This window comes from Empidonax traillii, unplaced genomic scaffold (assembly GCF_003031625.1).
Source record: "Empidonax traillii isolate 1590-97213 ecotype Southwest subspecies unplaced genomic scaffold, ASM303162v1 scaffold168:size1726349, whole genome shotgun sequence".
Lineage (NCBI taxonomy): Eukaryota > Metazoa > Chordata > Aves > Passeriformes > Tyrannidae > Empidonax > Empidonax traillii.
Window position 1 is genome coordinate 547,433 of NW_020955361.1, and position 24,405 is coordinate 571,837.

The 24,405-nt window shown below is 40.8% G+C and overlaps 1 protein-coding gene across 4 annotated transcripts in view; it reads right to left on the minus strand.

Annotated features, from left to right (window-relative positions):
• The window catches only part of SGCD (sarcoglycan delta), a 317,255-nt gene that overhangs the window by 219,035 nt on the left and 73,815 nt on the right, over window positions 1–24,405 (minus strand). The window lies entirely within an intron of this gene.

Below are 24,405 nucleotides of genomic sequence, written 5' to 3' on the forward strand. Positions count from 1 at the left end.
AAAAAAAAAAAAAAAAAAAAAAAAAAAAAAAAAAAAAAAAAAAAAAAAAAAAAAAAAAAAAAAAAAAAAAAAAAAAAAAAAAAAAAAAAAAAAAAAAAAAAAAAAAAAAAAAAAAAAAAAAAAAAAAAAAAAGGCAGGAGCAGTGAGCCCTGGTAGGAAAAACGACTGGATTAACATATCAAAGGAAGGAGATAGGAGAGCAATCCAGAGGGTAACACAAAAGAAAAGTTTAAGGGACACCTTGGGATAAGTTTTCTTTGAAGTACTGCACTTCCTAAAATAATAGGAGGGTTATCTAAACACGCCCATCATGCAACACAATTATTGTACTACACTTTTACTTACAGAAAATTCACTGCCTAAGTAGAGAGTAAGTGCTCCTGTGGAACAGGACTAATTAAGAAGTTTTCATTACATATGGAATTAGTATCAGGGACACAGAAGCCAAGTCTGTATTTCAGATCCTGGGAGTGCATCCCAGGCACACAGGATGCTCCAAAGCAGAGCAGCCTGGCAGTGACCGAACTCTTTACAGCCAGTGTATTTAATTAAGCTAAAAATGATGTCATTATCCTGTATGTCACCTCTTTCCCACCTATCTTCCACCTCCACAGACTGTGCTGGCCTCTGACATCAGATGCAACAGCTGCAAGTTCACCAATAACCGTTACGTCACATGCAACTGGCAATGTTTCATTTTCCATTTATTCTGGAACAAAAAGTCTTACAGGCCATTAAACCAGCATAAACCAACACAGAATGTGAAGACAATTCATCAACCACCACATTGCAGCAGATGCTGCAGGGGCAACTCCTTTGTGGAGACATCCCATTTGTCTGCCACAGAGAAGAACTGGACTTCTTTAGTGATTTACATCACGCCTAGTTTTCAAGGGATAATTTATTTTTTGGGAAGACTAAAAGTGGCATCACCTGCAGAGATGTCCAGTTTCTATGGAGCAAGAGACTACTCGTGGCTGTGCAAGACCAAAGGGTTGACCACAGCAAAACCCTACCAAAGGGGCTCCTCTGTTGCTTTTTTGAGTTGCTGGAAATGCAGGGATTGTACAGTTTACAAGGAAACACAGCAAGGGTGTATTGCCTGAGGACCCTCCATGTCTTACCACAGTGAGTTATGACTTTGGCACATGCTTTTATTTTTGGAGATTTAAGATCTAGAAATACTTTATCCTATGTAATTGTCTTGAACTTGAATGGAGTTAATTTTGCCTAAAAGCACTACCCCTTCCCAGCCCAGCTCCATCACCACGGAGCAGTGGGGCATACAGGGAGGATCTGCTGCACTGCATCCAAATGGGATAACTCCAAATGAGGAGCAGCAGATCCTAATTTCTGAATGTCATTTTCCAGCATATGAGACAGATGATACAAATAGGTCCATGCGATTGATCTACATCCAATAATCAAATGCATGGTAGATACCATCTTTAGATGAAAATCAGTCTGGAAGTTTAAATGGAAAAGGAAATCAGATAATTAAAACCCTGCCCTTAGTAGTACATTTTTTAAAGTGACAAAATCTATAAAAACCTAAGGCAGAAACATAAAGTGCAGCTGAAAGAGAATAATTGAAAACCAAATTAATATTTTAATTCTGTCAACATGGAAAAAGGCCTCTAAATGAGATGAAGTACCAAACACAGTGATTTATTACCTTTCTTCCATAATTTAAATTACGGTTTCTTTAATGTTCACTAAATTCCTCCCATAGAGTTTCAGCCACAGTTTCTTACAAAAAAAAAAAAAAAAAAAAAAAAAAAAAAAAAAAAAAAAAAAAAAAAAAAAAAAAAAAAAAAAAAAAAAAAAAAAAAAAAAAAAAAAAAAAAAAAAAAAAAAAAAAAAAAAAAAAAAAAAAAAGCTGAAGGAATAGTGATTTAAGAAAAAGCCAGTGGTTTTCCAGTAGCCATGTCAAAAATCAACGAGGCTGAAGGACCAGAGGTGGGATTAATAAAGCTTTCTTCAATTCTGTAGCTCTGCACTTACTCCCTAAGCAGTAGGAATGGGGTTGTTTACTCTACAGTCTCTGGGAACAACAAGTTTAAGAGAATAAAACTAAAGGCACTTGTGTACTTGTAATGCAGTACGAAGCTTTCAAAGCCAGATCAGATGGTCAGGGCAATATTTAATTACACACACACTTTAAATGATTTATACAGTTTTTGCCTTATAAGGTGCTTCCTTGAAACATACCCTCCCATAAAGCAGTGAAAAAAAATAAATTAATTGATTAATCACAAGTATTTAGTTTGCTTCAAAGAGTCTACAGTAATCACTGAACGACAGGTTGTCAAAATTGCAGTTTTAATTAAATGAAGATTAATTGTTAAATTTACTGAAATTTAATACAATTATGTGATGTGTCATGTTTATATAAATTGATAAAAAGCAGTTAGCAGCTTGCACTGATCCATATTTAATAATATGATTTTAATGTTCAGTTGACACCACACAACCACTTTTATTAAATATGTACAGCGATTAGCATGGCACTGTCAGGCCTTTCCAACATTCTGTCATCAAACAAATGAGAATTTACAGATGCTATTCCCTACCATCAAATATCTATACTTTGATATAATTACACCAGTACATAAAGTATCCTGGCAAGGGGGTAGGGGAGAGTCATGCTTTTAAAATAACGAAGCTGTCGGCTGTGAGCTCCCTTGAGCTGAGGGGTAGCGGCTGGAATGCAAAGCTCCAGTGGGCTGAGCCTGGAACCAGCAGTGCTGGCTACTGTGGAGCAGGGATGCTCGTTGTGCCATCCCACAACAGCCACAACCAGCTCCACCAATTCCCAACTACACAATGCTCCCAGTGGCACATTGGAAATGAGCACCCATGACCCCTGTCTGAACCAGAAAGGGCCCCATGAAGGAGACAGAAATCAGCAGAAGGAAGAAGTCACATGAAAATGCCCAAATGGTCCCAGAAGACAGCAGGTCCTATGCAGAAAAGGAAAACAAAAGGAAACCTGAAAACAGCTCTTGCCTTTGACCTAAAGAAAAATTTCTTCTTCACCTTAAGCCTTGCAAGTAAATTAATTCTGGTTAATCTCCTGTTGGTTTTTACAGCAGTGCCTCTGCCAGGCAGCCAGGATTCCCAGTAGAACCAGGAGCAGTTCCAAACACCACATACCATCTTGCCAGGCAATCTCATTAACAATGTGATGTTTCTAAATAAGGCTAAAGGATAAGCAGAATGGAAATTGTGCACTAATGTGAGCAAATGAGTAACAGTCCCGAGGCACCACAGAATATATGACCAACAAAATGGCAATTCCAGTAGGCACTAAAAGGCATCCGGAGTCTTAATGGCCAGTGACAAGCTTGATTTTGCTCATTAGACCCAGATATCTTATGATGAAAGCTTCCACTCTCAATATCATCTGCAGCCTCTAACACAATGCCTTTTATCAAAGATTACTTTTCCCCATCTTTCAAATAATATAAAAAAAATAAAACAGACTTTCATGGCCTTGCCTTTAGAAATTAGAAAACATCTCTGAACATCATGCTTTAGATAAAATTTAGGTTCTTGCTGGTGAAAAAACTCAGTGCAAGGTAACAAAGCATTCCCATACAACGGAACATCAATTCTGGTGACTTCAGCAAGGGTTTTATAGAACAGAAACATTTCATAGAATCATGCTGTTGTTCTACATAAAAGTAATTTCTATTCCATCCACAAATCTCAGGTCTTAACCCCAGTGTAACAATTGCGTCTGCCATCTCATTAATTTTATTCTGACAGGCAACATATTTAAAAAACTACTTAATAATTCAGTATTGTCTTAGTCAACATACAGTATCCCTTTGCAGAAACAATCAACATTGTGGGATTCATTCTGATGTGCCAACTCATGCACAACTGGATTACAAAAATATGGGAACAAGATGAACAAAAAGAGCCACTCCACATTCCTAAAGCAGGAATTTAATTTTATCTGCCACTGGCTTGAAATTTATACTCAAATTAGCTTAAAATTTTAAGAATCCCTTAAGGGCTGGATCTCAGCTGCTGTTAATTACATCACACCACTGAAGGTAACAAATCTATGCGGATTTCTACGACCTCAAAACTGCAGAAGCAGGAACTTCAGCAAAAAGCCACACGTGTATCTGAAGGCAGCATTTAAATCTTGTAGGGAAATGAAGCAGCTTTCATGTCAGAGCCCCAGAAGAGCAGCACTAGAGCCGTTCAGGCTGTGTGGGGAGATCTGATTGCACGTACCTGTTTCTGCCCCTCCCAGACAGGTGAATCACTGAGTGTGCCAATAACTGTGGGCTCCAATTACCTACAAGGGAGCTCTTCACTGGTCAAAATTGGGGTCTTTGCATAATAGAAAAACAAAACAAAACAATTCAGGGCTTTATTGAAATCTTTACGTGTCATACCTTTCAGCTCCTCCAACCTTTTGTCCCTTCCTTACTAACTTTCATTCATGTCCCGATTCAAATACTCTTCTTTATTTTTTCCCCATTTAAATGCTCTCCAAAGAGTTGTTTCGTTTGGATATTCATGTAAATTCTTTCTACACCTCAAACAGATGCATTATTATGCCAGGCACTGGGATTTGAGAAGAAGCACCACAGCAGTGCCGTGGGACTCGCTAACTAAACAATAACCCACTTCATTTGCAACCAGTCGACGAGAGCTGTGTTTGTCTCTGTGCGTGTCCTGCTGTCTCTGCCGTTGGCTCCTCTGCCTCTCACCAGCCCAGACACTGCTGGGCTTTCATCTACCAACGAGCTCCAGCTCACACTTCATTTTCAGGATGTGAATTGTTCCAAAGATAACGTTACAGATCTGATTTTCGGCATTCACAGCCCCTCTTTAACACCAGCAAAAACCAGATTAATAAATTTAGGAAATCAGCTTTGTTTAGAATAGAAGAAAGATCCTGGCAGCTGGATTTTGCCTTTGGGATATGCTCCACTGTGCTTCTCTCAAGCAGCGCTCGGTGTTTGCCCGGCAGTCATCCCACCACCTGTATCTCACAGCAGCAGCAAAAGCCATTGGTATTCAAAGCACACCCCAAGCTAACACTACCACCATATGCTGACAAAATATCTCGTATTAGATCCCAGGACAGCTGTTTTGCTACCATCTCATATGACATAAGGTGAGAGCAAGAGGAAATTATAGGGAGGAGGAGAATTAAAAAAACCCGAACAGCTCAGCTCACACATCAATCACTTGTGTTATCCAGCTTGGGCACAGGGAAACTTTGGGCAGGAAACTGGATCCTGCTCTCAAAAAAGCGCCTCTGTTGCACAGATTGACTTCCATGGACGCTTAGGAAAATTTGTTTCTAATTTAAGTCATTAACAATGGTTATTCAGAACTGCCAGGGGAAATGCGAGGCACCCTCCCACTTTGTAAGAATAATGCAGCAATCTGGAAATAATACAGCAACATGTCACTTTCACTTGTTCCAAATAAAAAGAGATAAATAAATTAACTATCATTAAGCACAAATGCTATTTCATTCTAGATTTCTGAAGGGCATCAATTTTAGAGTGCAGAGCATCTAGACATCTCGTTATTCTTTAAAAAAATTATTTAGCTGTGAAATAATATTAATTTCCTTAGTGAAATTTGATCTCACAGCTTTTCTAACTTCATTAGAAACCACTTTGTAAAGTGTGAACTGCCACACACTGTCCTTCTGCAAACTGGGCAACAATATCCATCAGGGATTCATTAGAAGGAGAAAGGGAAGACAGGGAAAGTGTCACTAGTAAAATACCTGAGAGTGTTTAAACTGTTGTTTTCATGTAGTGAGCAATGCTAGCTGCTTCCCCTTCCATTGTTCCTTATACAATACAGCACCTTGCAAATAAAATTACAATCTGAATGCACTGCTAAACTGGTAGGTGAAAACTATTACGTGCACAATCTTTGCACAAAGAAAATCTAGTCCCCTGAATTATTTGTTTAAAAGGATTATTCTATTTATATACAAATATTTACACAGCGTTAAACAGCACTATGTAATCTCTTCTTGCAACGAATGTTATATTTTAAAAACAGAACTATTGCACTGCTTTCAACAACTTTTAAGAGTATCTGTCACAAAAATATCCTTTGCATTGGGAACATACAGACTAAAAGACACTTGATTTGGTGTTTATATCCTACTTACACAATGCAATGGAGATCTAAAACAATTCCATAAACTTGAAGCTAGTTGGCCTAGAAAAACTTGATATTGAAAATATATTTGTGATTACAAATATTCTCATAAAGCGAAGTTAAGCAGCCTTGAGCTACCTCGTATTTACCCTTGGGCAGCTGCTGTGGATTAAGTGGGATACAGCAGCTCGTTATCCCAGAGCCCACACAGAGATGCTGACCCCAGAGTAGCTTAGACTTAAGAGGTGAATCAATAGGGTAGATCTCTAAGATGCCATCCCCAAAGAACATAAAAAGGTCTTCCTAGATTCAAGCAGCATAGTTAATGACATTCTCATGGCACAGATACTAATTTCTCACACATCTCATGTCTGTCAGGGAAGAGAGATCCTCATGTGGCATGGACAACCATACTCAAGAAATCCCCCCCGGGAATCAGGCAAGCACCAGGAATTCCAAGTGAGACCTAGTTATAAAGCACTCATTTTTTCTAAAGTGAAAAATATCACAAGAAAATGATAGAATTTTTAGCCTACCTCGCTTTTATTTTCCCCAATGACTTAAACAGAAAAGAATACTGAAAGCACAGTCAACACTTTTCCCTTATCATTAAGCCTTTTTTTCCCAATCCAGCTTCTAACATTCATTTGCAAAACAGCTTAAAATGTTTTGGAGGAAAACAACAGTTAGAAATACTGGTGGCGGGGGGGCGGAAGAGAAGGCCTGATTTCAAATAAAACTAATAAAAAATAACTAACCAGGCTTATATTTAGCAAACAAACATGTTCAATACACCCAGTGGAATATACCTGACCCACACTTCCCATCAACCTAGTGATATTAAGGGACCAGACAGACCATCATGAGGCAAGATTATCAAGTTTAAAAAAGGAGGAAAAATTTAAAAAACTCAAAACCATCCCAGGGGGTATTGTCACAATAATAAGCAGCCACCATTGCATGCCAGACCATCACTGGAGGCATTTCCAGGGGAAAGCAGTCGTGTGAAATGGATCTGCCCTGGCTCACACCACTGCCCTGGGAGGCTGCGGAGAGGCAAGGAATTCAAACATGAATGAAGTGTTTTCCTTGCTCTGTCCAGTGTAACTCCCCAACATGCCTGGCTGGCGTAACAAAATTGTCTGCTTCAGCACAACGCCTGCCAGAAATTATTAACACTCAGATTTCTCACAGAGAAAGATTGGCTCCTCTGCTCGGCCGAGGTGGCGGGTGGAGGAATGAGCGGCAGCAAGAGGCAGGGGGCAAACTTCAACACTTGATTTTACCCTCAGACACAGGGGAGTGCTAAAGAAGCTGTTTGCAGGAAAAATTTAGGCAGGTGAGATGGGCAGCGATTCTGGGCTCACTGTGTGGGTACAAACTCCCTGCATGCAAATTTCAGCTCCTTAAAAAAAAAAGGCACTTTCCAGGCCCTGCTCCCAGCCCCTTCCCACTTCACTGTCTGAAGAGCCTTGTTTGGCCCTGTATCCATAAGCATCTCGTCATCATCAACAGATGTATTCTCACAAATCCCTGGGAGGCAGGGAATCGCAGTTGTGTCATTCTTGCAGTTTGCTGTTATGTGCCACTTTCCCAGGCATTGGATCCAAGTCACAGAGCAATGCCGGCAGGGCGAGGAAGGACTGGTACCCACCCCATGCACGTGGCAGCTGCATCCCCTTACCAATCCCTCTGTCCTCAACAGCAATAACCTGTCCTTTCCCTTAATTCCTCCTGCACCTTGAGTATTATCTAAAATACCAGATAATATCACCTACTTACATCTCATTAAACATTTGGGACTTGAACTGCAGTGAACTTCTCACTACGGCAGGTTCAGAAAAGCCCATACACAACTGGCACATCAGTCTGCAGGCTGAAGGCCCAGTTCCTGCTGCCTTCTACTGATAACAAGCTGGTTAAACAGAATTAAATGGCAGATCTACAGGCAATACATCAGCCAGCCAATGCCAAGCCCAAAGCAAGTTTCCAAGAGCCACCTCTGCTCCCTGCCTGGCTCAGGACGAGTGCACAGGGAAGGAATGATTGGTGCCTCTCCAGATACAAATGAATTCCCCTTCTATGCCCATTCAGCTACAAGGTACGATATTATAAGCATCATGACTCACTTGTCTCCAGTTTTCCAATAAAAGAACTTCTGTGTTATTGACGAGGTTTACTCAGACATTACCTACTACTCTTAAAAAAACACATTATTTTAAATCCAGAATACATACTTTTGAAAAACTCTTGTACTAAAAGTGTGCTCTTCTTTCCTTCCAAAACTGTCATGACTATTGTTCTCCAGATAAATACGACTGCACAGATCGTTCGGAAGAGGATCTGAAATCCATTCAGAGCCTTTAGAGACCATCATGTTAATTTGGCTGCCAGTCATTCACCCTCAGGGCTGAATTCAGCTAAAAAATAAAGACAAGCTCCAAAGCTGCATGAGATGCCTCTCAACTCTCTGGTGGAAACCAGATTCCCTTTGCTGTAGTTCATTTTAGTTACAACAACAGACCTCAATGTCCTATGTTTATAGAACCAGATAATATTTTAATGTATATGGACAAATGTTTATTTGCCCACATGTAGCTTTACCCTGTGTTAGCTGGAACTCACCTGTGCACCTCAGGATGCTCAGAGAAGGAAAATGGGTTATACTAATTTATTTAATCATTAAATACATTGAAATAAGTCCTTTAACACAGGGATAAAAAAATTATTGAGAACATCAGAATACTCTGGACCAAAAGGTTTGTTCAAGGACAAACCAGGAAAAAAGAAATAGATTAAGAAAAAGGACATTAAACAAAGTTTTGAATAAAGACACAGGAATACATTTAGTTTTCTTCTGAGTCTGAAAGGTATAGTCAGCTTGGGCCAAAACTGGAGAAAAACTAAGAGTGTTTTGCTGAATTGGTCCTAAAGAGGACTAAAAAGGAAAATAAGTATTTCAGATGTGGAGATGTGCTGCTGCTTTTTTTGTTTCACACTTTTGATGAGAAACTGAACACAATCACTTCTTATTTTTTTTCCAGATTTACAATTTTGAAATCAATTTTCTAACTTTACTTAAAACACTCTTAATCTAAGCTTCGCATTCCACAGGTTATTTTTCGGTAAACCTGAGCAACACATAGATTTTCTTATCCCCTGGGAGTCCCAGTGGAGGCTGCAAAATCCTCCACAGGTTAAAAACCCCTCCCTCTCCTCTCTGGTTCTGTCCCCAGCTCCTGCCCAGCCTCCCACTGGCATCTCAGTGGATCCAGGAATTATCAACTCGCTGTCAAAGCTACCTTGAAACAGTACAGCTAAATATTCAAACCATCTCTGTATGGTTTGTTCTGAAAGCAAATGCTGCAAATTACAGCTCCCAACTGTGTCATTATGTCACCAAAACAACAAAAACCAGCAATAAGGAACAATTCTTCGAAGAAAACTGGGAACCAATGTGATAAAAAGAGTACCCACTATTATTTGAATTGCAGAGAGCTCATCTTTTTCTTCAAACACAAGACTTTTTGGCATGCTTCCACACGCATAAAATGTGTTCAAATCACATGTCTAACAAGATCCAGTGCTAACTCAGAGACAATCCTAATGTAATTTACATCTTATGCAGGTGAAATGACTTTAAAGTCTCCATTTTTCAGGGTACAGTAACAACTAACGGGCTAGGTGAGAAAAATGAAGATACAATGAAACTCAAAACACGCAAATATCTTAGGCCACCCGAAATCAGGAAAGTCACACACTGAGCTGCATGGGAAGGAACCTGCTTATGGACTGACCTAATACACCTCAGCAAGCTTGCTGGCTTAAAAGAAAAAATAAAGATTTGTTGGTCTTGTTGTTGTTTGGGTTTCTTTTCTGAGGGTAAAGGGTGGTGAAACAGAAAATCCACATTCATAATATATGAAATAGATGTTTCACTATAGTCACACCGAGGCAAAAGTTTGGTGTCATTTCTAGCCAGCTCTGAATTTGCAAAATATGACACATGCAAAGCAATTGAGGTGGGCCACAGCACACTGCTCTGGCCAAATGCTGGCTAATGAGGAAGGGAGACAAAAGCCCAAATGTAGTGTTTTTTCCTTAGCAAAGGATAAACCTCAGCTAATTACACACTTTTTGGGGAATGAAGAGAAATTTAGGCCATGCTTGCTCCCTCACAGCTAATGTTTATGCTAATAAAGAAGAAAACATCTACTAGAATGCACTTAGAACTGAAGAGCAGCCCATTATATACCTTTTAAAGGATTACAGTGGTATTAAACATAATAAATACAAGTGTGGAGGCTTTGAACAGGACTCCACGCTGGATTTTTTTTTACTATACAACATTTTAACCAATTAATTATCCAACTCTCATGGGGTTTTCTTCCTTTTTCACCCCTCAGTAGGTCACTGGATAGTGATGCTAATTTGTGAAAGCTTTCGTGCGATTTTCTGCTTATTAAAAAGTGAGGAATCACACACTGCAGTTTTAAAATCTTTACCACATGAGGCAACTCCAGTGCCAGGGTCTCAGAGTGACCTCTGCCTATTAATAGAGGAAAAAATAAGTCTCCTTCATTTATATTAGAGATTAAAGTCTTTATCCCTTGCTGTATCAGACACTACAGCTTCCTCTGCAGGCTCATCTTGTTTGTGGTTTTGTTTTGTTTTTTAAATACACAGATAGAACAAAGAGGGACTAACACATCAGGTTTGTTATTCCAATCCAATTTCCTTCTGACCACAAAATTTAATTACATAAAGATGGAAAATCAATTTTATTTTAAAACAGCATTCAAATGTGTTCTGAAATGAGAATTCTTTATTTACAAAGAAAGGATGGGAAGTATCATTGAAAGGTATATGTAAAATGAGAAGAATTAGAAAAGAAATTGCAATTCTTTGCTGTGAAAGATTCAGCCACGAGGGAGAAAACTAAACATTCTCTTCCCTTTCATTAAAAAAAAAAAAAATAAGAGAGAGAATGAAAATTGTACTGCTCTAGTTTCACACATCCTTTTCAGTATATGGTATTTTGGGATGCTTAAACGTCCCCCAAAAATAAACAAAAAAAAAGCCCCAACATTTTGACCACTTCAGGCTCCTCAAGAAATCCATTTCAGTTGCTAAAAAAGACCTTAAGCTCAGTTGCTTCCATGTGCAGTGCAGTGAGCTGGCCCAACACACAACAGCGTGCTCAGCACTTGCTAGAGCTGTCCATAAATCTTCACATGCTCAAAAAAAGAGGCTTCAGACAGAGGCTCCTGGCTACCATCCCAGCAATAATTCACTTCTACAAAATCATTTTCTACCACTCACAAGGAGCCAGTGGCCAGTTTGGTCTTTGAAACAAGAGAGGCACAAGGCACATTTTTTTTTTTTTTTTTTTTTGGGGGGCGGGGGGTGAGAGGGGCTGTTGTTTGTTTGGTTTGGTTTTAGGTTGTGTTTTTTTTACTAGAGAGGCAAAGGAGGAGATCTCAGACTGGTAGAGGCCAGGACTGGAGGAAGAGTGGAATATTGAGAAACAACAGTTCTTCCCACCCATGGTCAGGTCCAGGTTTCATATTTCCAGGAGAACAGAAACCCTAAATGTAAGAGAGTAAAATTATCAAAAAATTACATTTTGATGGGAGAGCGGGGACTGCTCGTGGTGTGTCCTGGAGAGAAATTGGAAGGCAGAAAGACAAATCTGCTCAAGGCAGACTGGGTTAAATGGAGCTTGGCAAGAACAGATAAGAGGGTCTGTCAAGCAGATTAAAATAAAGTAGATGGTTGCAATGGAAAGACAGAGGAAGATCAGAAACCCAGCAGTGTGAAATGGGAGGAAACCATAAAACGCGATGGACAGCCTGAAAGGTGAGTCCACCTGGAAGACAGTGATGGGAAACTGCTGCCCTGATTTATGCTTGTTTCATCAGGTCAACATGAAGCCCTCACACAAACAGAAAAGGTGAGATCTGTTTGAGACTTAAAATTCATGGGGGTTTAGGGGGGAAATTATCTTCCCAGCCAAGAGAAAGAACATGGAAAGACTAATTTTTTCAGTCCTAATTCCCAAGCCCATTCAATGTCATGGTGTGCTAAATATTACAAATGTTCAAACTGACAGTAGCAGGTTATAGGGATACCTGATTATATTTCCATCTCTTTAAAAGTTATTAGTAAAAAGTTATTAATAAGTCAAAACTTATTAGTTGGACCAGGTTTGAACCAAGAACTCAGATCTAATCCACATCAAACTTAGAAATAGTTCAGAAATCTATTTGATGCATTTGAAATTCAAATCCTAATATGATCTGAGAGGGTGAATCACAGCTTCAAGAACCTTCTTATTACCCAGTATTTTGCCATGCCTCTCACAACACAGGAATACCAAGTGACCCCCTAAACCAGAAGCCATCACATCTTCAAAGGCAAAAGAAACTAAACTGGAAACAAACTGAGAAGAGAATTTAACACCTCATCACAGCTGTGATTAATGAATCAACTATCTAAAACCATGACAAATACTGCACTTCACTGAATTTAACTGCATTTTATCTGGCAAAGGTAATTAGAGAAGCATGAGATAACTTGCAATTAAGCACTAAAACCATCACATTTTTCCAATGCCAAACAAATGTGATAGTGCCCATACATCAACACATGACACCTGCCATCCTGATTTCTGGTTTTATCCCTGTGAGTGTGCCAGGCCAACTGAACCAATAAACTGCATCCCTACACTCAGAATACCAAAAGCCTTTCCAAGGGCTCCTCCTCCCTTCCCAAACTTGCAAAGGGCTGAAAGCATCAAGCTTGACAATGAAACACAAGGCTCTGCAAACCACGTTTGTGGGACATTGTTCACAAACCACTTCCAGTGAAATGCACTGGAGTGGGAGTCCTTCAGTATTCTCAAAAAATCCCATCACGCTCCAGTTCCAGGAGATTGAGATGTACCATTACATTCACCCATACATTTCTAAGCTATGTGGGAGAGAGGAGCACCTACCTCCTCTTCACCTCTGATAAATTAACTCCCCAATATGATAGAGCAGTACAGCAAAATTGAGGTTTATGTTGTACTTAAGCTTAACTCTGAATTCCTTGGATTTGCAATGTTCCTTTTGGTAAAATTATTATATGCCTCTAAAACAGTGGGAAGGTTGGGAAAAGCTGCACATAAAAGGTAGTCTCAGACTAAGCTTGGATGAGCACAGGGTTGTTTTTGGAGACCATGTATAACAACAGCCAGAGCTTCTCTGAAGGCTGAACCTGCCTTGCACAATATCACTACAGAAAATACAAAGTTAGCAACCACGGTGGTGGGACAGAGCAGGATGATCCATTGTGTCCATGGGATGCAGGTCCAGCAGACATACCTTGCTGCTCCATTCGGCTGCTTCCCACATCATGTCCTTGTCCACAAACCCACAGGGATGGAAGAGGGGTGAAGGGATGCTGAAGAAGCTGCAGCTGTTTTGCCTCTCTTCTGTATTTGCATCTCCAACTCTACTCCCCTCTCCCTCCCAAATTTCTCTCTCCCCAGTTATTTTCCATCACTGAAGATGCCTCCAAGTTTTCTCATCAGCATGAAATGTTCACTGGAAAGAGTAAAGTTTATTTTGTTCAATGTGTTTTTGCTAGATAAGCATTTGGGAACTGTTATTTGTCTTGCAGAAGTCCTGTTTGCTCTCAATACAGACCAGTACCCTGCAAGCCCATTTCTGTCGTATTCTACTGAATTGTGAGTGCTGTGTCTTCAGTCAAGTCTTCATGATTATTCTCAAGTACTGCCCTGTCCTGATATGCAAGCCATTGTAACTTTTGTCAGATGTATTTATATTCAAATATTACAGGTCTTTGTTGGGAGCAGGTTCATTTTTCCTCTGCAAGAACAGGGATGTGTTATGCTGGTGGTTGGTGCTGAAACAGTCCCCAAGAGTTTTTTCTGCAGGAACAGAAAGGAAGCTCAGAATGCACGGTGAATCTTGAACAGGGGTCAGGAGCACGCTGTATTTTCAGACTTATCATCCTGATACTAACTGACCAGCGGTGGTGAGAAAATAAGTGCTCCTTGTCAAGTAGTCACGAGGTGATGGTTTGTCTCCTCGCAGAAATAACGCACCCGCCAGTGATGGGCACTGCTCCAGACAGACAGATTGAAGCAAAGCACACATCAGCTCAACCTGTGTCAAAACCCATTTGTTCAGCATCTCCCAACAACTTCTGTATTTTGAAACACATTACAGTAGGATAAAAAGGGAGGGACACTCACTCAATGGTCTGTCTATGCCCTTGCTAGAAGGACCTCATGGTGCCTCACAGCACTCAAGAAAATTCCCACTGATTGAAATTAGTCTTCTGATAAAAGTAAGCCAGAAGACAGGACAGAGTTTTTAATGCTAGAAAATCACCCTCCTGACGGAACTATGTGCTCTGAATCATGTGACTGGAAGGACAGAAGCCCAAAGCCTTTTAATCCAAGAGCAAAACAGAGCAGCATCACCCAGCACGACCCTACTGGCACCACTGGTGGGTGCTGCACCTCAGTGCCTCCAGGAAACGTGAACACAGGGCAGATGCCTTTGCAGCAAGGCTTGCAAGACAGCAGTGAAAGACACAGAAAGGAAAGTGCATTAACAGGCTCGAGGCAGTCCTTCCCCTGAGCACCGCGGTTTCTGTTGAGTCAGAGCTGTCATCTGCCCTGCAACAAACTTATCTTCACTGGCCATTTTGCAAGTAAGATTCAATCAGGGCTCCCTGGCTCCTCAGGGAACCAGCACTTTAGCATGAACTGCTTCCACTCAAACGTAATGGAGTGAGATTGCTCATGCCATTATTGTAAATGGTTTGAGGCCACACGGTCCCCAATTTCATTAGCTCCATTTATAAACAGACCCTACACTTGGTACTGTGGAACACAGAGACGTGTGTGTATACCTGACATGTCATCTTCCCACCACACACACACAAACACACACAAAAAGCCAAAGAAATTAAAATGCCTCAACAGCAGCAAATGATCAGCATAAACTAGAATACCACTTTAAGTGTCTCCATATGATACACTGTCTATGTGGAGAGGGTATTTCTGCAGATATGTGTAAGCAATAATTGATTGAACTATTCAAATAACTGTCTGCAAGTGGAAGACACAGAACGAGTCTCCTCCTATTCTGCTTCACAAATTAGAAAAGGTACAGTCAGTCAGACCATGCACACACTGATGTCAGCAGGCAGTGCAGAAACCTGGGAGCTCCAGACTTCACCTGCACACAGGAGTTCATCCAAGTTCAGGTGTTATATTTAAACTAATTAGCTAAATTACTGCCAGAGGCTCTGTGGGCACTTAAGAGATGAGTCAGATCCATGAGCTTGCAATGATGCCCTTCCACAGCAGGGCGAGGGGTCTGGGAATGCACCTGAGGAGCTGTCTCGATCATTCATTTAAGCCAGTTTACCTCAGGCCAGGTTACACTGAATTAAAACAGGTTTAAGCCTAAACTCAGGCACTGGTATAATACTGAACTATAATAGCTCCCAGAGCACATGTCTGCATATGGGGCAACACCTCTGGGTCTCTACAGCCACGTGCAAGCAGGAAATAAGAAAACAATAATACACAGATCCCAAACTGAACAGCAGGGCAGGAGTGAGATATGGAAAATTCAAACACAAAACCAAGAGCAATTCAGCTTTAGTAGCTGAAAGGGTATGAGCCTAATCAGTGCTCATATGCCTTTTTCCTGGAAGTGTTATAATTTTGAATCAATTTGTTTACTTTAAAAAATAATCATACAGCTCCGATAGACTTCACAAAGTCCTATAATAAACTTATACACTTGCCTATTCATTTCTTAACTATGGTTACTGTCTTTTGTACTTTTGCAAAACCCACTTGAAAGAATAACAAAGTAATATTTAAAAAAAAAAAGGAAATAAAAGTAATGGAGTTGAATTCCGATATGTTATTATGGTTTGTTGTTAATTGCAACATAGATACAGTTAAACAACAGATGCTTAGAATACTTTTTAGCTATTGGTAATTTTTGTTTTGTTCTGTTTTTCTTGCAAAACAGATTTTTCATTTAAACTGCTGCTGGGTGTCTTTTCAGCATGGAAAATTAAAACCTTCTCTGTCACCTAACAAAGAAACAGTGATTTGCTGTTAATCCAAAGAATAAGAAAAAAAAAAAAAAAGGTAATAAGCACATTTGTATCCAAACTCAAGGTATTAGAAAAAGAAAGGGCGTAATCAGCTGGAATGTGAAGTTACCCTGCAAACAATGTCACAGGCAAAACCTATTGCAATAAACAGGCCAAGTATGACAAGACAAATCTGGCTCATCCACCTCAGTAACTGCTTTATGGAGGCAATTTGCTTTATATTCTTCCTTTCTTCACCCCAGCAAGGATACTGTAACACTGCATTACACAGGGCTCCAGGAATACTCAGCTCAGAGATCTTGTTACCAGATGAACTTTCAGGTTTAAATTTGATCTGTATTTTTTTGCCCTGTACTTTGTGTTAGAAAAGGTAAAGCCTGGAAAGGGAGAGTAGGGACCCCTGGGTGTTGGAGTTGTTTCCCCAGTTGCAGCATTACAACCAGTACTTCAGTCCTACCCAAAAGTGAGAAGAGAGACGGCGTTCAGCAGACACAGAACTTGCAACCACCCCTGCCCACTCATTGTACAGGGTCCCTGCAAGTAGTTTAGGCTGGAATATTAAATCTTACACAGTTAAGTGCAGAGAGCAGCAGCAGGATCCACACTGGCTCACCACTTGGCTCCCAAAACAGAGGGCACTGCCCAAGATGACGGGACCCAAATGTCTCCAGACATCCCAATGACAGAGGCTCCAGGTGTTTCTGGAAGGGCACTGGGAAGCACAAAGGGCCTTTTAGAGGCAAGCAGAGACCATCAGAGCACCGGGAATGAGTAACACCATAAGAGGGGAAAAAAAGAAGCAACTCGGGGAGGGTTTGCCTCACAACAATATCAAAACTATCCTGGAATGCAAGTATTATAAACAATAAAAAAGGTCAGGACACAATCACCTAGGCAGGTCCAGAACAACAGTGATGTGAGATGGAAAGTGCAGGCACTGAGGCCGTAAATTTATGGGATGAGAAGACAAGCCTCTGAAGTACAATATTTACTGCCTACTCAGTATTCTTTTTTATTTTCCTACGTTTGTTTGTCCTTGGGAGCTCCCTGTTTGGTATTCTCTGAGCAGTGCAGGGCTCCCTTTCAATATCCACAAGCCTTGGCCCTTCCAGGCTCACAGGGTGAGCCTAACATCAGACACCAAACACAGGAGCTGCCTTCTCTCCCTAATGCCCAAGATAAGGCTGCAGTGACAGGCTATAAAGCCCTACACAAACACACACACACAGAGCTGATGAATATTCATTAAAAGTCAACACATAACATTTATATCATTCCAGCCACACAGGGAGGATGAAGTGCCTCCCCCAGGTAGCAACACCTCCCTCAATTCACGATGGGCCACTTTGTAGGGTGTTAGATAAAACCCACAGCCGCTCACATCCTTTGCGTTTCAAGCCAGTTTTTCTCCTTCATAAACAACATTCAGAAAGGAGACTGAGGCATGCAGGGTGACCCTGCCAGCGCTGCAGAACACATCACCTTTTTCACACGCATACCCCAAGGTATTTTTCCATGAGATAATAGTTTTCAGGCTTTTTTGGAGTTGGAGAAAAAGGGCTTCAGTGAAATAAAAACATCTTTTATCTTAAATCAACTGTCAGTTTAGGAAACAACCCAGCAGCACATCCTGGGTATGTACATTGTTTTATATGAAGGCACTCCTTAAAACAGAATCCCAGAAGTCCAATTAGTTTGTGAGCATATACCTTCCACTGACCTCTCCTTGCACCATAAACATACATCCCAGGCTGTTCTCATGCTTTCCAGGATTGCAGCTGAGCTAGAAACACTGTGTAATTATCTTTAACACAGCAGCCACGAGCATTCCAGGCCTTTTTGGACTTCTGTGCATTCATCATATTCAGCATGAAGAGCCCTCCAGATTAATACAGAGATACTGGAGCAGCGATGGGGAGATAAATGGCTGGGATTGAGCAAACTGTAGATTAGAAGGCTTTTAGGCACATTCCTCCTTCATCCTTACGGCCCCCATCACCTCGCAGTGCATGTGTACTTAATCACTGTACACTGCATAGATAAAGTCACGTGGACAGATCCTCAGCCTTAGTTATACTGAACTGCACCAGTTCACAACAGCTGAGAATTGAGCCCTGTAGCTTTGGAGAGACCCCATTAGCTTTCTTTCACCTCCTGTATGAAGACCAAACTCTGTGCTCATCCTCCCTCTCCGCTTCGCTCAGAGTTCATGACCTTCCAGCTTCCTCCCAGTGTGTTCTGGGAAGGGGAACAACCAATTTCCAGAAAACTCTGGCTGGATGTTGCTGTGACAGTGTTTGTCTGAAGCCTCTTCAGCACACTACTGAGGAGGACTGTGACAAAGACCACTGGTACCTGGGAAGGGCCAGCACACCTCATGCCATCCAACTGCTGCCCTTCAGCTCCTGCTACAGAAAGCACTACCATGATGGATGGCAGCCCAGCTCCCTCACTGCTTCAGGCAACCTGACCTGAAAATATTAAGTAATACAATCTCAGGAACATTGCATGGTGTCCAAAGCAATCACTGGGCGTGATTGCATCCATATCCCCGTGTGTGAGAATGACTACAGTGCTCTCTGGAGCCCATGAAGGAGACCTGTCCTCCTCCGTCCTTCCTGATCCTTCCTCAACTGCCCCCCTAGGTAGAAAGGGGCTGCTGGGGTTGAGCCTGGGGGTCCCAAGAGACAAACGCACACATTCCACAGATATTCACACCCTGAGCTCTGAAGTACCAGCTGTTATTGAAACATGAAAACAGATTACAATTAAAATCTGAACATTTGTCAATTTTCAAAGGTGATCAGACATCCCAATCTGACTTGCTGAAACTCAGGTTTTACAATTCCAGCTGCTAAGCAGCTTGCACCAGGTTGCTCATTTGTCATGTGTCTCCTCACCCTGCGATTCTTGAATTGTTAAACGTTACAGGGCAGTAATTCAGCATTGTTCCATTGCTTATGAAAGCTGTGCAGGAAAAAAAAATCAAAAATAATCTAGGCCAGTTCATTTGAAGTGTAAATGACTTTTGCATGCAATACAAAACGCAACAAGTGCCTTTCAAGCTGTCTCATTTATGATAACACCGAAGTTGCTGATGGAATGAGAATTCCCAGGTAGTTATCAGGGAATTTTGCATATCATTTGTACTTCATACTGCATTACCAACTCTCACATCATGTCAGCAGCCTGAAAAAATAAAACAATGAATAACATCTCTCCCAGTTTTTATTCTGCTTTGATTGAGTAATCTCATCACTTATCTCAAATGATTTTTGCATTTAATGCAAAATGCTTTGTTCTTTTTGAAAGGAAAAAGAAACCTAACACTTCCCAGTTTACTTAGATGAACAGTCAGCCAACAGCAGAAGAAATATCTGGTTATCCCATCTCCAAGGTACACAAGCTGCGTAAGACGATCAGGTATCTCAGTATCGGCAAAATTGATAGAACCAAAGCTAAGGCTGTGTTTCATCCTTGACCTCTAGAACTGAAGGAGGAATAATCAGCATCCCAAAGGTAAGACAGCCACGCTCATATGGATGAATTTTAGGAATAGAAAGTGACACCAGTGAGAAAAATACATTTTTATACTTTCGCTTGAACTCTTCGCAAAAGCCAAGGAAAAAACCCAAACATTCTTCAGTTTTTTTGCTATAGTTCATTGCCCTGGCTAGAGCTGTGTTAACATTTTATCAGCTTGACACCACAGCTGGCAGCTTGTATGGGTTAGGAAGAACAGGCAGTAAGAAAGTAAACACTCCTCTGTAAAATTGCATTTTTACCTTTCCAGTATCTCCAACCCCTAGGCTCTGGGTTTTCTGTCCCACCAAACACCACTTTACCAAGGTTAGGACACTTACCCTGCAGTGCAGCAGCTGCTCTAAATGCTTTCCTGGCTGCAGGCAGGAGCCCAGACAGCACCTCTCTCCCATACTGGGACGTTGAGGCTGTACCATCACTCACACACCAGTTTGACTCCAGCAGTGGAGAGTCACGAAGCTGCTGGGCAAGGGAACCTCTGGGATTACACCACACCACTTCTTTCCCCATCATCCCACAAGTCTATTCCCTGTGTTCCCCACAGCAACTTCATCCAGCAGCAAAGTCCTGAAAAGAGCCTGAAAAGGTTTATATCAGCACGTGCTACCAGCTCATCATGTGCCACCACTGGCTGGAGTGAGACAGAGACTTTGTGGATGCTGTGACTGGCACCAGACACGTGACACTGCCAGCACAACTGAATCCTGCTCTGACATTGCAGCCCTGGAGAGTGCTAAAAGCAGAGCTGGATGCAAGGGACAGAGCTTTGTAATTTGTGCAATTTGCAATTTTGCATCGTTAGGCTTATGTCCCCTCATTAGGCTGTGCAGTCCATGCCCCTCATTTCTGCTCTCTTATTTCTTTTAGTACCCGCAGCACTTTGTTGAAATGTCTGAAACAGTCCTTACTAGGTATTTGGTTTCTCTTAAAATAAAATTTGCAGAAAACAAAAACATACCATTTAAATGCCCTTCAGTGATCCATCTTCTAAATTACAGTACACATTAATTTTTCACAGAAGTTCGTGAAGCAGTTTTGTTTTCTCATATCACACTTCACATGACAAGAGGAAAGGATTTAGCAAAAGCACAGATGTAACGTTTATCAGCAAAAAATATGCATTCAAAAGAACTCACTCCAAAAATTGCCCCCTGGTTGCTTATTTTTTGGGGTTTTTTTTGTTTTTCCTTTTCTTAAAGATTGCCATGAAATTGAAATTTCTGAAATAAGGGGATTTTCATAATACCTCCAGTCAAGTGGGCAGGGCATCAGAGGCCTGACACATACACTGAATAAAAGCAAATATTGAAAAATCACATTTCAAACCAGGAGAGGGGAAAATAAAACAAAATAAAAACACATAAAAAGCCTGTAAAAAACCCCAACCAACCAACCAACCAACCAAAAAGGAACCAATCAAATGAAAACAAGCAAGAAAACTGATCCTAATTGCTAATGGAACATGGGAAAAATAAGACCATTCAGGCAGATTTAATTGCCTTTCCACAAATGACACTTCAAAGCAAGTAAGCAAATCTCGATGCTGGGGAATTTTAAGGACACTTTATGTGTGCCATCTGTCAAGGATAAAGCAAGACCTGGATGAACAGGTCCTGCCTTCAGGCAAGAGGATGGACAAACTGACCTCTCACTATCTTTCCTAGCCTCATTTTCTCTGTGAAATCTGTGAAACTGGAGCAGTACACATATTTAACACCTTAGCAACTCTTTAGACTGGTAACAGGTTGGAACAGAGGATACTAATAAAGCTTGTTCTAAGCCCTGTGATACAGAAGGTTTTCTTTACGAATTTCAGAATGAAGTGCTTTACGTAGCATAATATAGACCTGGATAGGTAGCAGGGGAAGCAAGTTTAATTTTCAAGTCCAAGATCCCTGCAAGCATCCCTTTTCTGCTGGAATTACGTCGTCTCCAAGCCAACTGTGGCAAGTCACACACGTTAAGCTCCAGGGTAAACTGCTAAGCACACACGAGAAAAGGCAACTGCGCCAGGTGGGCAGGAGAAAGGAGCCCGTGGTGTGCACACACAGAGCAGCAATTAGGAATCTAAACCTAGATAAAATGGTTTTAAATTCTGGCCTAAACTAATAATTGTTTTCTGCACTGAGAGTCATTTTTTAAAATTTCCTCAAGGACCTTTTAGAACCGTATTCCATGAAAACCTGGGAAGTTTTAGGTTGAGCAACCATGAACTTAATTCCAGCAAATTGAAAGTGAATGCAGTGAAATACCTGACTGCATCCAATGCCACAGTTTGATGTATCAGAGCTGTATCCAAGTTACATATGAATGCCCAGATTGCCTTGGGTAGTCTAAAAACCTACAGGGGTTTGCTTCACACATCGAAAAATATAAAAACAAACTTGGGAAAAAGATGCCATGAGGAAATAGTTTACCTTTTCCATTCACTGCACATGCATTTTTACAGAGGCGACACACACTAGACGGATAAGAACAATTTTCCATCATTAAGGAAGCCTTAAACAACCCCTGACTGCTAATACCATCATGTCTTAGGCACCTACTAAATTGCAGTTATTTGTTCAAAACAAAATGATGAGGCCTGTGATATAACACAGCAATTTAAGCAAGGAAGAATACACCACCTGTAATTCAATTTCATGGCAACTGCTTTCACAACATGTTTCTATAACACTCTTATGATACAGGAAACTTCTCTCAGTGTAGCAATTCTTTTTATAAGGAAGTCAGGCTCTCAAGAGAGAAGTGGGCTTTAAGTAGACAAATACTATAAACAATAAGCAATTTGTATGTCCATACCAGTCCTTTCAGGTCTATCCCCAGTTAGTTGCTACTCTTATAGTTCAGTTTATATTTCATATTGAGAGGCTGTTGTCAGAAAAGGTAACAATAAAAGTCACCTGAGATCCCTAACCTTGAGAAAGTTTCCAGGCAGAGGAACATATGAGAGCTTCCCTTCCCATTCATCTTTGCTACAACAGTCACCAAAAAAAAAAAGCTGTAAATCCCAGGCATATGACCTTCCCAAAAAGTCAAGGAGGGAGCAGGGGGAAGATGGAGATATCAATAATGTCTAGTCAACACAGGATATACAGCAAGCACATTCTCCCAAAAGGAGAACTCTAGCATTAGCTCAAAGCCCCAAAGCTGAACTGCATCCAACAGCAAATCTTTCTCATCCTTCATGGGAAATGATGAGACCAAATGCTATCCTGGTGGAACATTCTTTAGAGTATAAATTCATTCAGATATAAAAATTGAGGTTTGGAAGGAGTAACACTCCTTCACTCACTATTGAATCATGCCACCATGTTCACTTTATATACTGAAATTAGAAAGAAATCCTGCACCCAATTAGGGATTTCCTTCTGGGCTTGATGGCTGGAACAAATACCACAGCAATAGCTTCAGAAAGTCTTTGCAACGGTATAGACTAGCCCTGATAATGAAAACCTTTCCATCTCTTCTCCCCAGCTTTCTGTTGCTTATAAAATTCCTTTCCCTGCACCTGGGCAAGGATTTGGGCAGAGATCTGGATGGAGGAAATGTGCCAGACTGAAATGCCTACAACAGTAAAAGTTGTCCATGCAGACCAGAACAGAACTCCCCATGAAGAAAAGGCAAACACCTGTTTTGGAATAGATCTGGTGGGAAAGATCAAGGGCACCCAACTCTACGTTTCATGGAATGGATGTGCAACAGGGACATGTCGCATTTCAGTGTCTGTAGGCTGGAGGAATGCCTTTCAACTGTAAGAAGAAATAAGAAATTTCTTCTTCTATAAGGAGAAATATTCCTACTGATGAAATGTGTATCTGGTCATAAATCACTCTTGGTTAACCAGCTCTGCGTGAACCCCAAATCAGCAGGACAAGAAAGCCACCTCAAGTCCCGTTCTGTGCTACTCTCGCTATCCTCAAAGCAGAAAACCAGTGTAACCAGAATATTTTAGTAGCTCCTATCTGCATTTAACATCTGTTTATCCTTATATTATAAACAGAAAAGCTACTGCCTTAAGCATGAACTATCCAATGCCGAGATTCTTCATCAACAACTATTACACCTACATCGATATTCCCAATATGAGAGGAAAACAGCTAAAAATATTTGAACTTTATTACTATTACGAACCCTATCTGAGAAGGGCTCTTCAGTTCTCCCTGCTTAATTTTTACATTGCAAGGTATCGAAGCAGGTTAATGTGCTGAAAATACAAGAAGGTCCCAATCTGTTTGTCCACTTCAGGAAAACCTTGAATGAGATAATAAAAGTTGTTGTACCAACCTCTATAATTAGGGAGCAAAAAATTAAGCACCTCTGTAGCGACCCACAAGGAAATAATAATTTCTGGAAGTGTATACACAGAAAATAAGAATCAACTGAACTAATTTCATCCCCTCTAACCCTTGATTTGGTTGCTTTTGCCTGCTGCATCTGTTTGCACATCAAAGGTTCAGCGGGGCTGTTCTTTAAACTTGACAGGAAACCCGTAGCTTTTTTATCTGAAGATATTCAGTCTGTACTCATCAGTGACTTCTTCCTGCAGCC